Source organism: Triturus cristatus, chromosome 2_1, assembly GCF_964204655.1.
Source record: "Triturus cristatus chromosome 2_1, aTriCri1.1, whole genome shotgun sequence".
Classification (NCBI taxonomy): Eukaryota; Metazoa; Chordata; class Amphibia; order Caudata; family Salamandridae; genus Triturus; species Triturus cristatus.
Genome location: NC_140581.1, coordinates 262,232,148 through 262,244,442, shown reverse-complemented (window position 1 = coordinate 262,244,442; position 12,295 = coordinate 262,232,148).

Below are 12,295 nucleotides of genomic sequence, written 5' to 3'. Positions count from 1 at the left end.
TGAAGTATGTCTGTCTTGCATGATCTCACCCCAGGTGCAAGGACAGTTGCTCGTTAGTAGAGAAGCTCTTTGTTCATGAATTGACTTATGTAGTAAAAGCCAGACATGGGAGTGCATTGGAATGTGCCAATCGTAACTCCTAGTGCGGATGGTGTCTGGGACTTAAGGCCAAGCGATGGACGATGGAACTGGACAGCGCTCTGTGGAAAATTACTGAAAGACGACTCCGCAGAAGAGGAGGTGCAAAGGGCGTGTTCTGAGATTTGGGGTTCTGTATTAGGGAAAGCGCCCCGAGGGTGGAGGCAGATCAGAGCAGCCCAGAGCAGAGACAGGCTAGGCGAAGAGCTAGAGGGGGCAACTTAGACCAAGCTCTCTAAGTGAAGACTTCTTAGGAAGTTTCACTCTGACACCTTTCGACTGAGGGTCTCAAGGGATTGCTAAGTAGGGATGTCATCTAGTACAGAGTAGGGACAGAGATGGTATGGTCCAGTGTCCCTAATATCGACATTGGCTTGGTAGTTTTCTACCTCATGCTTTTAGAGATTGTGCTTTTAGTTATTTTTAGCCGTATGCGGATTCTTCGTAGAGTAGCATTTGTGTTAGTGCCTATGTACTTGTTGTGCCTCGTATTGAGGACTTTGTATCTACAAATCTTTATGTTGATAATAAAAGCCAGAGAGCCAAGAGATTAAGTCTCGCGTCCTTGATTATGACAATTTGTGGACAGTAATTGTGATAATGGTGTTTATTCCCTCCACGCTATTGGGCAAGTAAAAAGTTCCATCCGACCAGAGTGAGTTCTAGTGGATAATTGCGAGATACTAAAATGGGCCGGAGCATTACCATGGGAAAATGATTTGGTTTCCATGGTAAACTTACAAGCGACACATTTATAGTGACCTGTAACTGGAGGAAGAGAACAAAGGTCATGGATAGTGGTTTTAGTTTTAAGGACACTCGTATCAGAATGAACCAAATGGTCTCTTATATTCTTGCCCTTTCTGAAGGAGAACAATGGTAATTCCTGACAGACGTTAAGAGTATTCAATGTGGGCCAATGTCTTTTGATAGTCTTTTGAACTTGTGTACTCAGTGGGCAAAAAGTGGTTACACAGACAGTTTGAGTGATGGTTGGTCTAACTGTTTTTTCCAAAAGTATTTCACGAGGGCTAAACCATGCTCGTTTCATCTAAGTTTTAACCAATCTTTTTGGGTAACCCCTTTCTCGTAGTCTGGTACTCAGTATATTAGCCTCTCGAAAAAAGTCTACCTTTTCAGTACAGTTTCGTCGGAGTCTTAGAAATTGCCCATAGGGAAGCCCATCCTTAAGAGCTCTAGGGTGGAAGCTATTGTATTGCAAGAGAGTATTTCTATCTGTTGGCTTACGATAGAGAGTTTCATTGAGTTGGTTGTTATTATGTCTGATTTTCAAATCCAAAAATTGAATCATCTCTCTATCCGTATTGTAGGTAAAAGTCAATGCAGACTGACACTCATGCAGATATTTGATGAACATCTCTAGATCTGCAACCATACCTGTCCATATGAAGAAAATATCATCAATATAACGCCTCCAGCACCTTATATTGTTGATAAATGGATTAGAGGCATTCCTAATGTATTTCTCCTCAAGGGCACTGACATAGCGGTTGGCCAGATTTGGCCCAAAAATAGCGCCCATAGATGTTCCTGAGCATTGCTGATAATACGTAGTATTAAATTTGAAGTAGTTCATTGTTAGTGCTATTTCTAGAAGGTCACTGACAAATTCAGTAGGGACCATAACGGGAGCTGGACGTGTATTAAGGACAGATCTGATGACATCTATACTCACAATTTGAGGTATGTTTGTATATAATGATTCCATGTCCATAGTTACCAGCATCTCATTAGTGGGATTATAGTCCATACCTTCTACCAAATTAATCATATATGTACTATCTCTGACATATGCAGGTAACACAGGCACATAGTCTTTGATGAAACTATTTATGTAGTTCCCTAGAGGTTCTAGGACTGATCCACATCCTGAAAGAATAGGTCTGCCAGGTGGGTTAGTAACATTTTTATGAATTTTTGATAGGGTATATATCACAGGGGTCCTTGGAAGTACTTTATTTAAATAGTCGAATTCTTGTTTGCTCAAAAAACCCTTATCTACTTCTTTCTTGGTTGTTACAAGTATCCGTTCTTGAATTTGAGATACAGGATCGCTTTTCAGTTTTTTGTAGTGACAAATGTTACTCAATTGTCTGACTATTGCTGCTTCATAGCTGGTTCTCTCTTGAACAACAATTCCCCAACCTTTGTCTGCAGGTTTTAAAATAATGGACTCATCATTTTTCAAAGTAATGAGTGCCTCTCGCTCCAATTTAGTAATATTATATGGAGTGTAGGTTTTGGTATTCTTCAGTTTCAGAATATCTTTCTCAAAGGCTATGATTTCAGGAGGCATCATATTGTTGGAAGGGAAGAACACAGACTTGGGTTTCATAAATGATCTAGGAGAGTCAAAGGGAAGTGTATCTTTGTCACTAAAGAACACCTTAAGTCTAAGCATTCTAAAAAATTTGTGTAGTTCTGTTTGTAGCTTAAAAAAGTCCGTAGACTCAGTCAGAACATAGGATAAACCCTTGTTAAGAAGCGATAATTCATTGCTGTTCAATTGGTGTGCTGATAGATTAAAAACAGGAATGGTGGGGGGAGGAGCCAAGATGGCGACCGGGACGGCAGCGTAGGCTCCCGGCTCCGCGAACCTCCGCACCCCGCACAGATATCCTGCATGAGATCCTTAGCCTGCGCTATCTGCCCGTGTTGGTGAACGAGAGTGGCACCCGATCGTGTGGCCCCGAAGTTTTTGCCAGAGATACCGCCGGAGAAATGTCCGTCTGAAGTTTGCGGCCTGTGCAACCCTGGAACCGGGACCTCGAGTGGACACCATGGCCGGGCGGCAGTTCAACAACAGCGGCCTTTGGTGACTGGGTGGAGTCGGACTACCGGAGCGGTGCGAATATCGGCCTACATTTCGCAGTGGTCGTTCCTACCACTAAGCGTAGCGGAATGAGTGCATGCCCGAGGTGGCAACTCCAAGACTCTCCGGTGATTGCCTCAGCCTTCGCCGGTGAGCTGCCCGGACGCCGCCCGTAACTCGCCCCGATTCTTGCGGGCTGCTCCTGGATTTTCGCGGGCGCTGGTCCGTGGTGGGGATGACTGTGGCCCGTGACCACACACCGGACACATTATTTGCCTGCCCCCGGAACCCTGTTTCCAGTGCCATGGAACCCGAGGCGCTTGTGCCTGAGTCCCGGTCCCAATCTGGGTTGGACCTACCCAGCGGCCATTTTGGTATGACAGAGTCCACCATCCTGTCCACTGGGTTGCAGCAGGATAGGGAGGGTGCGACTCTGAGGAGCGTAGCGGAGCGAGCGCCGGGAGCTGTACTGGGCTACGGTGACCTTCTCGAAGCTCTCGGTGCCCTTCATTCCACCTTGGTTCACGGCGCCTGGGTGTTGGGGAGTAAGCTCGATGGAGTGACAACAGCGTCGGAACAGATGCGGCCGGCCTGTCCCCAGGTACGCTGGGACTTCTTACACTGCACACGGGAGGACAGTGTCGTGGCCGCCCCTGTGAATAGTGCACAACTGGACACTCCGGACGGTATACCAACGTGCGATCAGCGGGCTGTGGGTCTGGTCTGTTCCGGAGGTTTTGGACCTGAGTGGGGGGTGGCGGCCTTGTCCCGTGCGCGGCCTCCGGCGACTCAGGCTGATTCCGCCTTTCTTGACCTGGTGTGCAGTGTAAATCCTGGGGCAGCACTGGGAAAGACGACCCTCCATAGAGCTGACTGTGTCGAGCTTCAGAGCTTTCTACCCTACCTGTGTGTGTCGCTTCCTGATCTTTATTGGACGCTCCTCTTCCTTGTAACATTGGACATGGCACTGGGTCGATGGGTATGCATGGGTAGATTTGCAAAGAGTGGCCAAGGATAAGGCTGATCCTTCAGAGGTGGTCATCTAATAGGCGGGCGGGCTCGGGGGTTGCGTGCTCTCACGGCATAATTGTTAGTGTACTATGTGCATAATGCTCCTTACTTTCCTTTGACAGGGTTGATTTTGTGTTGTTTATTGTATGCTTTGCGGGGAAACATATGGTGCGGGAGGGAGAAGCCGGGGGCATGTTTTGCAGGCCCTCCTCCAGTTTATTAATACTCTCTCTACCCCCCCGTCTGGTGGGGGCTCTTTCCTTACTCCTTTTTCTCTGTTTCTTCTATATTTCGGGTCTGGTTCCGGGGCGACAGGCACACTGCTGGGGGGGGGGGCCGTACTCATCTGCAGAGGTGCAGGGTGGGGGGTTGGGGGAGGGGATTCTTTAGTCTTTAACCCCCTTTTTTTCCATGGCCTCCTTTTCTTCTCTTATTCTTCTTTGTTTTTCTCTTCTGGGATCAGCATGGTGGAACTCCTTTGTCGTTAATCACTGCGGTTTCCTGTGTGCCATAATTTCCGTGGTGTTTCCTGGGTCTTAGGGCAGGGGGTTGCAGGCGCAAATGGCCTTGATATTTCTCCACATCCTAAACTTCCTGTTTCAGCGCCATTGCTTAGATAGACTGCTGTTTACTGTTTACGTTCATCATTCTGCCTGCCATTTTTCGCTGCTGGGAAACTGTTTGGCACCTGATCCTTCCATCCTCCTCTATTATAAAATGTAAACCTTTATTATCCTGATCTCCTAATTGGGCTGTTCAGAGACTGAGAGTAGGCTAGCGTGGAGATTCTGCTCCCCGAGGTGCTGACTGTGATAAAATTGCCTTCTGTGACTCTGACTGTTTAGCGGCCGGCCCCGGGGTTGTAGGCCCATACGTGTAATTGATTGAAATATCAATAAAGGTTTTTCACAAAAAAAAAAACAGGAATGGTATTATCTCCATTATGGTTGGTGGAATTAGTAGGAAGGACAGAGATTTGATCTTGACAGAGATTCATTCTTGATCTCTCTGAAGACAGTATTTCTACTGGCCTTGTGGGCCCCAGGTTTAATATTGGCACCGCGTTTGCCTTTCTCCTGCAAATTGATGCCAAACACTTTTCTGATTGTGATTGGTCCCTCTGCCCCTCGATACCTGACCTAAAAAAGGTTGTTGTTGGAAGGTGGATTGTGCTTGATTTCTTTGTATACCACTGGGGCCTTCACTCCCGTCGTCTGAGGATTCTGATTTCACAGAGGAATCTGAGAAACCAATTAAGTTGTTATTCTTATATCTGACCCATGTAACACTCTTTTTGTATTGTTGCGGTTGGGTGTAATAATCTTCTTGCAAGTAGGGAAAGGCATTCTCTTTACTATAAGCTGTAATATCCTTCTGTACTTTATCCGCCTTCTTTTTCAATTCAAAACAATTAAAGTCGTTTATGTTTTTGTTAAGCTTCTCTAGGGCCAGTTTAGACTCTTCTATATTGTCGCAGCCAAATAATTCTTTCCCCAGATTTTCTATCTCAAGTAATTCTTGTTTACTATGTTCCAAAGCTGTTTCTATGCCTAGTACCATCCAGTGTCTAGAGCATGTTACTGAGATATGGGAAAAACCACCTTTGAATTTCTTATCGTCTCTGAAAATCCCAGGAACGTTCCTAACCTTGGGGAATAATTCCAGCTTTCAAATATTCAGTTAACATGCGCACATGCAACTCTGTGCGCACATGTTTTTTCTTAGCACGTTCTAACTTCTCTAAAAGGACTAACCTATGGTTAGTTGGAACCACTGATGTGGGTGTGGAAAAAAGAGAAGGACCACTAATCAATCTGGCAATCAATTCTTCAGTATAGAGGGGGGCTTCTCTGTCTGTCATAGTTTGTACTCACAGAAAAATAAATAACCACACTTAAATAAGAATCAAAACTCAACATATATAACAAGACAAAACAAACATTACATGTAACCCTAATAGGGTATTAAGCAATATATTAAAGCTCTTGCAGGAACCCTGCACAATCAATATTTCAAAACACAAGAGCGACCAATATGTCCTTGTGAACTGGGTGTTTGCAAAAAGCAAGAAACAATGTCAACAAGGAACTTATTATATATGCCACATTGTCAATAAGGAGAGACGAATACTCACACCTGATTAAATCAAAAGAAACTTTTCAAATACGTTGAGGTCTTAAATCAAAACAACTCACGGCAAAAATCAATTACCATATATAATTGTAGGTTAATATTAGTGAAGCCCAGGCAAGGTTATTTACTTCAGCCGAAGCAAATATAGTTTATTTCATATATTTAAAAGGAAAGACAATCTTATCACAGTAACTTTTTAATGATAATACCACAGGCACAATATAGTGACAAGTGAAGCAGTGAGTCCCAGTGAAGTGATTGTAGCCTAAAAAGTGAAATTTAAGTGAAATTGAAACAGAAGGTCATTAAAACAACAATGAGGGGCTTCCAGTAGTACGATGAGTCTTTCTTGCCCTCTCTTTGTCAATGTCGACCACGTTTCAACCCGCTCTTGATATGGGGTCTCTTCAGGACAGCTGATCTAGGGATCTAGGGACTAATGTAAGGGGAATGTCAGTGCGAGTAGGGAATTTTTGTACAATATTAATACTGAGCTCCAGGGTACTGCATGGCTTACCTATCAATTATTCTGTTATATCCATAATACAAGGTACCAGAACCACTGGACAAGGCAGGGCTACGAATGGCACTTGGCCGTGTTCATGTGGGCCTATATGAAGACAAGGCCAAAAGTAACATATTTCCAAAATGGTACATGCACAATATACAATTCCGATTAGGGAGGTAATGAGTCCAATTATAATCTCATTAATATAATTCTAGGATAAATATACAGACTAGTTTAGCGTGTAAAGGAGACTGATTAGTTACGGTCTCATCAGAGGAAGAATGTATCAAAAACGGGGGCAACTCCTCAAAGGGACCTCCCTATCTCTGTATATGTCTAATTCAAGGGTTATAGTGGCTCCTTTCTATGGGGGACCGTGTTGTTCTGAACGATACAGGCCATCACGTAGAGGCGTCCATAGATAAGTGCATCTACAACCCGAACGAGGGTAGGGCGACTCAATTACGTAAGTTGGAGCTAGATATTGCATCGCAAATATAGTATTGTTGCTAAATAATACATTGAAAATACAGTAATGGTAGCCTTAATGGACATTACTAATTAAAGTCTGCCTCCTTCTGAGACAGAAGGTAAATAGGAGTAAGGTAAGAGAACCACTTACTAAGTCAAATGGCGTTTGCTCGTAGATTCAATCAGGCAGCGTATATACTGGAGCGCTGAAATCAAGGACACGGGAATTACTAACGGCTCATAGCCGATGGCAGTGTATTTGTTAACACAGAAGGAGGAGGAGCATTATCATAGAACCCCACTTACATTTTAGCGCTTCACTTCATAGAGGTAAGGTGACTCAAGGATGCAGGATATGTCACAGTCCAAATTGATTGTCGGACGATCCAGTACTCAATACGGGTTCAGTTGAGCTACAGGGCTAACAGCAACACGGAAGTGTTTTAAAAAGCAGTTTTAGTATCCTCGCACATGCGCAAAGGGAGCCGGCAAGAAGGACTATCGGCGGCCATCTTTGAATGACAATTCAACCAATACTAATATTGAAGAACTTTAAAGTATTTTACAACAAGGCAGACAAGAGCGATATAATCAGAATCACCTTGATTTAATCAACAATTAATTACAATGAATATCACACTATTGTGAAGGATCTACCCCTTAGTTCTCAGAGTATATGTTATGTTATGTTATGTTACGAGGTATTTGTTAAGCGCGCGGATACTCCCAGGAGTGTCCCGGCGCTGACCACAGGACCTGTAACACAAGCCTAAAAATGCTAGCTGAAAAGAAAAACAACCTTAAGAGAGATTTAAAACAGCAGTGTCTTAAGTTCGCGACGGAAACAAAAAAGATCTTTTTCCTGGCGCATCTTGACAGGGAGCTTGTTCCATAAGGAAGAGACCAAGACCTGAAAAGAGCGACTGCCCTGTCGTGAAAGGTAAAACCTGGGCGTGAGGAGCAAGTGTGCAGAAGAGGACCGTAGCGAACGTGTAGGAACGTAGTGAAGACAGCGGGCTCTCAAATAAGGTGCACCGATATTATGAGAGGCCTTAAAAGCAAGGACCAAAGCCTTGAAGTGAATTCTTTTCCGGATTGGCAGCCAATGAAGTGTTCTGAGAAGAGGGGAAGTGTGTGTGCGTCGATCAGTAAGAAAGATCGACGCACACACTCGTGTGCTCGTGCAGCAGCATTTTGGGCCACTTGAAGTCGGTTAAGAAGAAATTCTGGAATGCCCAGATAAAGGACGTTGACATAGTCAAGTCGAGACAGGATTAAAGCCTGGACCACTGTCCTTCTGTGGGGTTGCGAGAGCAGAGGAAGAAAATTACGTAGCATCCGGAGCAGGGCAAAACAGGTGCCCACCACAGATTGTACCTGAGTGCTCATAGAAAGTTTACTGTCTAGTTTGACCCCAAGATTCTTCACAGTAGTAGCCAGTTGAGTGGGTGGAAGCATGTTAGATGGCCACCAGGCACGCCAGTTTTCATCTGGTGGACCGCCAAAAAAAATCATTTCAGATTTATCTGAATTGCATTTCAGGTGGTTGGTGTTAAGCCAGCTGAAAACTGCTGAAAGGCAGAGCTTGATCTTGTTACTGTCCAGGACTTCATCTCTGGCACACGTAAAAAGTAATTGAGTATCGTCTGCATATGAGACGATTTTGGCATCAAAAGATTCAGCCAGTGTTGCCAGGGGTGCCACAAACACATTAAAAAGAGTGGGGCTCAGAATGGAGCCCTGAGGGACTCCTACGTTCATGGCTTTAATGTGAGCTTCAAAAGGGGGGGACCAGACAGTTTGTTGTCTATTTGTGAGATAAGACCGGAACCACTGCAGGGTAAGGTGCCCGATACCGCACCTCCATAGACGATCTAAAAGAAGGTCATGGGGGACGGTATCAAAGGCCGCTGATAGATCAAGAAGGACCAACACTGCTCGGCCGCCCCTGTCCATAGTAGCCTTGATTAGTTCAGAGACCTCAAGGAGAGCCGTTTCAGTGCTAAAATTAGCCCGAAAACCAGACTGGCTCAGGTGTAGGATGTTATTAGATTCCAGGAAGTCTCCGAGGATGTTATTAACATATTTCTCCAAGGTTTTGGATAGGGCGGGGAGCAGTGAGATAGGTCTGTAGTTACTTGCGATCAAAGGATCAGCGGAAGATTTTTTCAGTAGAGGGAGAATTTTTCCCACTTTCCATTGCTCCGGAACAGTCCCTGTAGACAATGAAAGATTTAATATTTTGTTGACCGCTGGGTTGATAATCTCAGCAATAGATGCCAGAATTTTTGCAGGACATGGATCGGTCATGGAACCGGATTTCAAAGCACGGAGAAGGAGTAGAGATTTCTCCAGAGAGATGATGGGAAAGTGAGTAAGATGATTGGGAATGGGAGGAGGTTGTTCGAGCAGCTCATCCAGCTCTGAGACATTATTGAGACGTGATAAGTCAAATGAAGCTTGTATAGTTGAGATTTTAGTAAAGAAAAATTCTGCAATGGCGTCAGTCCAAGCCTTGGTAGGGGAGAAAGGATTTTTTATAACATTAGGGGAGGTAAAGTCTTTCACTACTTTAAAAAGTTCGGCACATTTATTACCAGCAAGCTCAATTTTATGGTTCAAATAGCTGGTTTTAGCTAAGCGGATGTTGTGGTGATGGGTTTTTAGAGCATTTTTGTAGGTTAGCTTAGCACAGATGTCATAACCCTGACGCCATGACCTTTCAAGTTGTTTACAGTGGGATTTGGTTTTCCTAAGGTCAGCCGTGAACCACGGTGCAGTGGGTCTTCCTTTAATGGCAGCACGGCTTTGAAGAGGGGCCAGGTTATTGACACAGGAATTGAGCCAATTTTCAAAAGAAGAGACACCGCCGACCAGATTATCCGTGAGTGCAAGGGGATAAAGTTTCAGAAAAGAATCTACGGCCGCAGGGGTCATAGAATTAAAAGATCTGAAGCTATTAGTGCGAGATGTATAAGTTTTGGCTGTTGTGGCAGTCAGGTCATTAATGCTAAAAGTTAGTAAAAAATGGTCAGACCAGACTACGGGGGATGGGGAATCCATTTCAATAGATTTGTTTGAAAAGACTTGGTCTAATATGTGACCCTTATCATGTGTAGGATATGTCACATAAGGAGTAAGATGAAGCATATTCATAGAGTCGAACAATTTGATAGCCTCCGAGTTAAGGGGAGTATCCATAAGGATGTTAAAGTCCCCCAAAATTAAGCAGTTTTCGTATTTGGTGATCATGGGAGAGATAGCCGACTGTAGGCCTTCCAGGAAACAGTTTGCAGGGCCCGGCGGCCGGTAGATTAGAACTCCAGCAATAGATGACTGTGGGGAGATCTTAAGAAGAAAACTCAGATTCTCCGAATTCTCCATAGTCAGTTTGGGGAGTAAGGAGCAAGAGAGAGAGTTATTGTGAATGATCGCAACCCCACCGCCGCGTCCTTTCAAACGGTCATTTCTTATAATATGATAGTTGGAAGGAATAGCATTAGCGATAGTAGGGTTTGAGCTTTCATGAAACCATGTTTCAGTGAGGAACAAAACGTCAGGTTTGGAATCTGTAAGAAGATCCAAAATTTGATACTCGTGTTGTTTAACAGAGCGAGTGTTTAGAAGCATCATGTGAACTGTAGAAGCCGTGTGGAGTGTCGAGCAAGTAGATGAAACCGAAGGCCTCACCTTGAAGACAGAGGGTTGCGTGACAAGCGAAGGAAGGGGAAGAGAGAAGTGGCATCGCTCACATCTATGAGTTACCATATGGCCTAAGGTAGAAAAACCCATGCGACAATTGAAATCAGCATTGAGATTTAATAGGGCATCTCTAGTGTATTTAAGCCGGGGGGTGTGAGGAGGAATGGCGGCAGGTGACTTACGAGTATTTTGAATGCAGGCACGGTCCAGCACGGCCGAGGCGCGGACGGGCGCAGACGGGCTTGCCTTAGGCGCGCCTTCGGCGCGCCAGCGGCTCGCCCGCTGCGCGCGTCCGCTGCGCGCTACGCCGCGTGCCTCTTTATCCCCTCTGTCATGAGGGAAAGACTAGACCGTGCCGTGACAAGATGGCGGGTCTGTGTAAAAAACTCTGTCCCACTTCCTGGTTCAACCGAAACACAAGAGGAGGCAGGCTTTCAATTTACAAAGTCGATTAAAAACACAGAACAGCACAATATTTTAAAACATAAAAAGTGACTGAGGTCAAATTCACATTCCCAGTTTCCCCATAACAGTAAAAAGAATTTGAAAAAAAAATCGGAATTCACTGGAAAGTGAAAGAGATGTGCAAAATTCGCAGGAATTCGTAGTATGTGCAAAATACAGCAAAAACGAACAGTTTTAGGATAGCAGCAATGTAATGGTAAAAGCGTCAGCTACAGAAGGCTAAACAAGTCCGCTGCGCGCTAGCGCCGCGTGCCTCTTTATCCCCTCTGTCATGAGGGAAAGACTAGACCGTGCCGTGACAAGATGGCGGGTCTGTGTAAAAAACTCTGTCCCACTTCCTGGTTCAACCGGAACACAAGAGGAGGCAGGCTTTCAATTTACAAAGTCGATTAAAAACACAGAACAGCACAATATTTTAAAACATAAAAAGTGACTGAGGTCAAATTCACATTCCCAGTTTCCCCATAACAGTAAAAACAATTTGAAAAAAATCGGAATTCACTGGAAAGTGAAAGAGATGTGCAAAAGTCGCAGGAATTCGTAGTATGTGCAAAATACAGCAAAAACGAACAGTTTTAGGATAGCAGCAATGTAATGGTAAAAGCGTCAGCTACAGAAGGCTAAACATGTGTACATATTCTGCCATATTTGTGCATTGGAATTTTAATACACAAATAGATGATCACAAAACAGTTTTATATGTAAAATGAGGGAATTATTCTTAATAAAAATTAAAATCAAAGTGCCAGTATATACAGTGATCATTATTTAGGAACAAGAGAACAAAATGATCCTAAGCCTCTGTGCTAACAGCCTAAATCAATAATCTCAGTCTTTTACAACGGATACTTGTAACAACCAAGAAAGGAGTAGATGAAGGTTTTTTGAGCAAACAAGAATTCAACTATTCAAATAAAGTACTTCCAAGGACCCCTGTTATATATACCCTACTAAAAATTCATAAAAATGTTACTAACCCACCTGGCAGACCTATTCTTTCAGGATGTGGATCAGTCCTAGAACCTCTAGGGAAC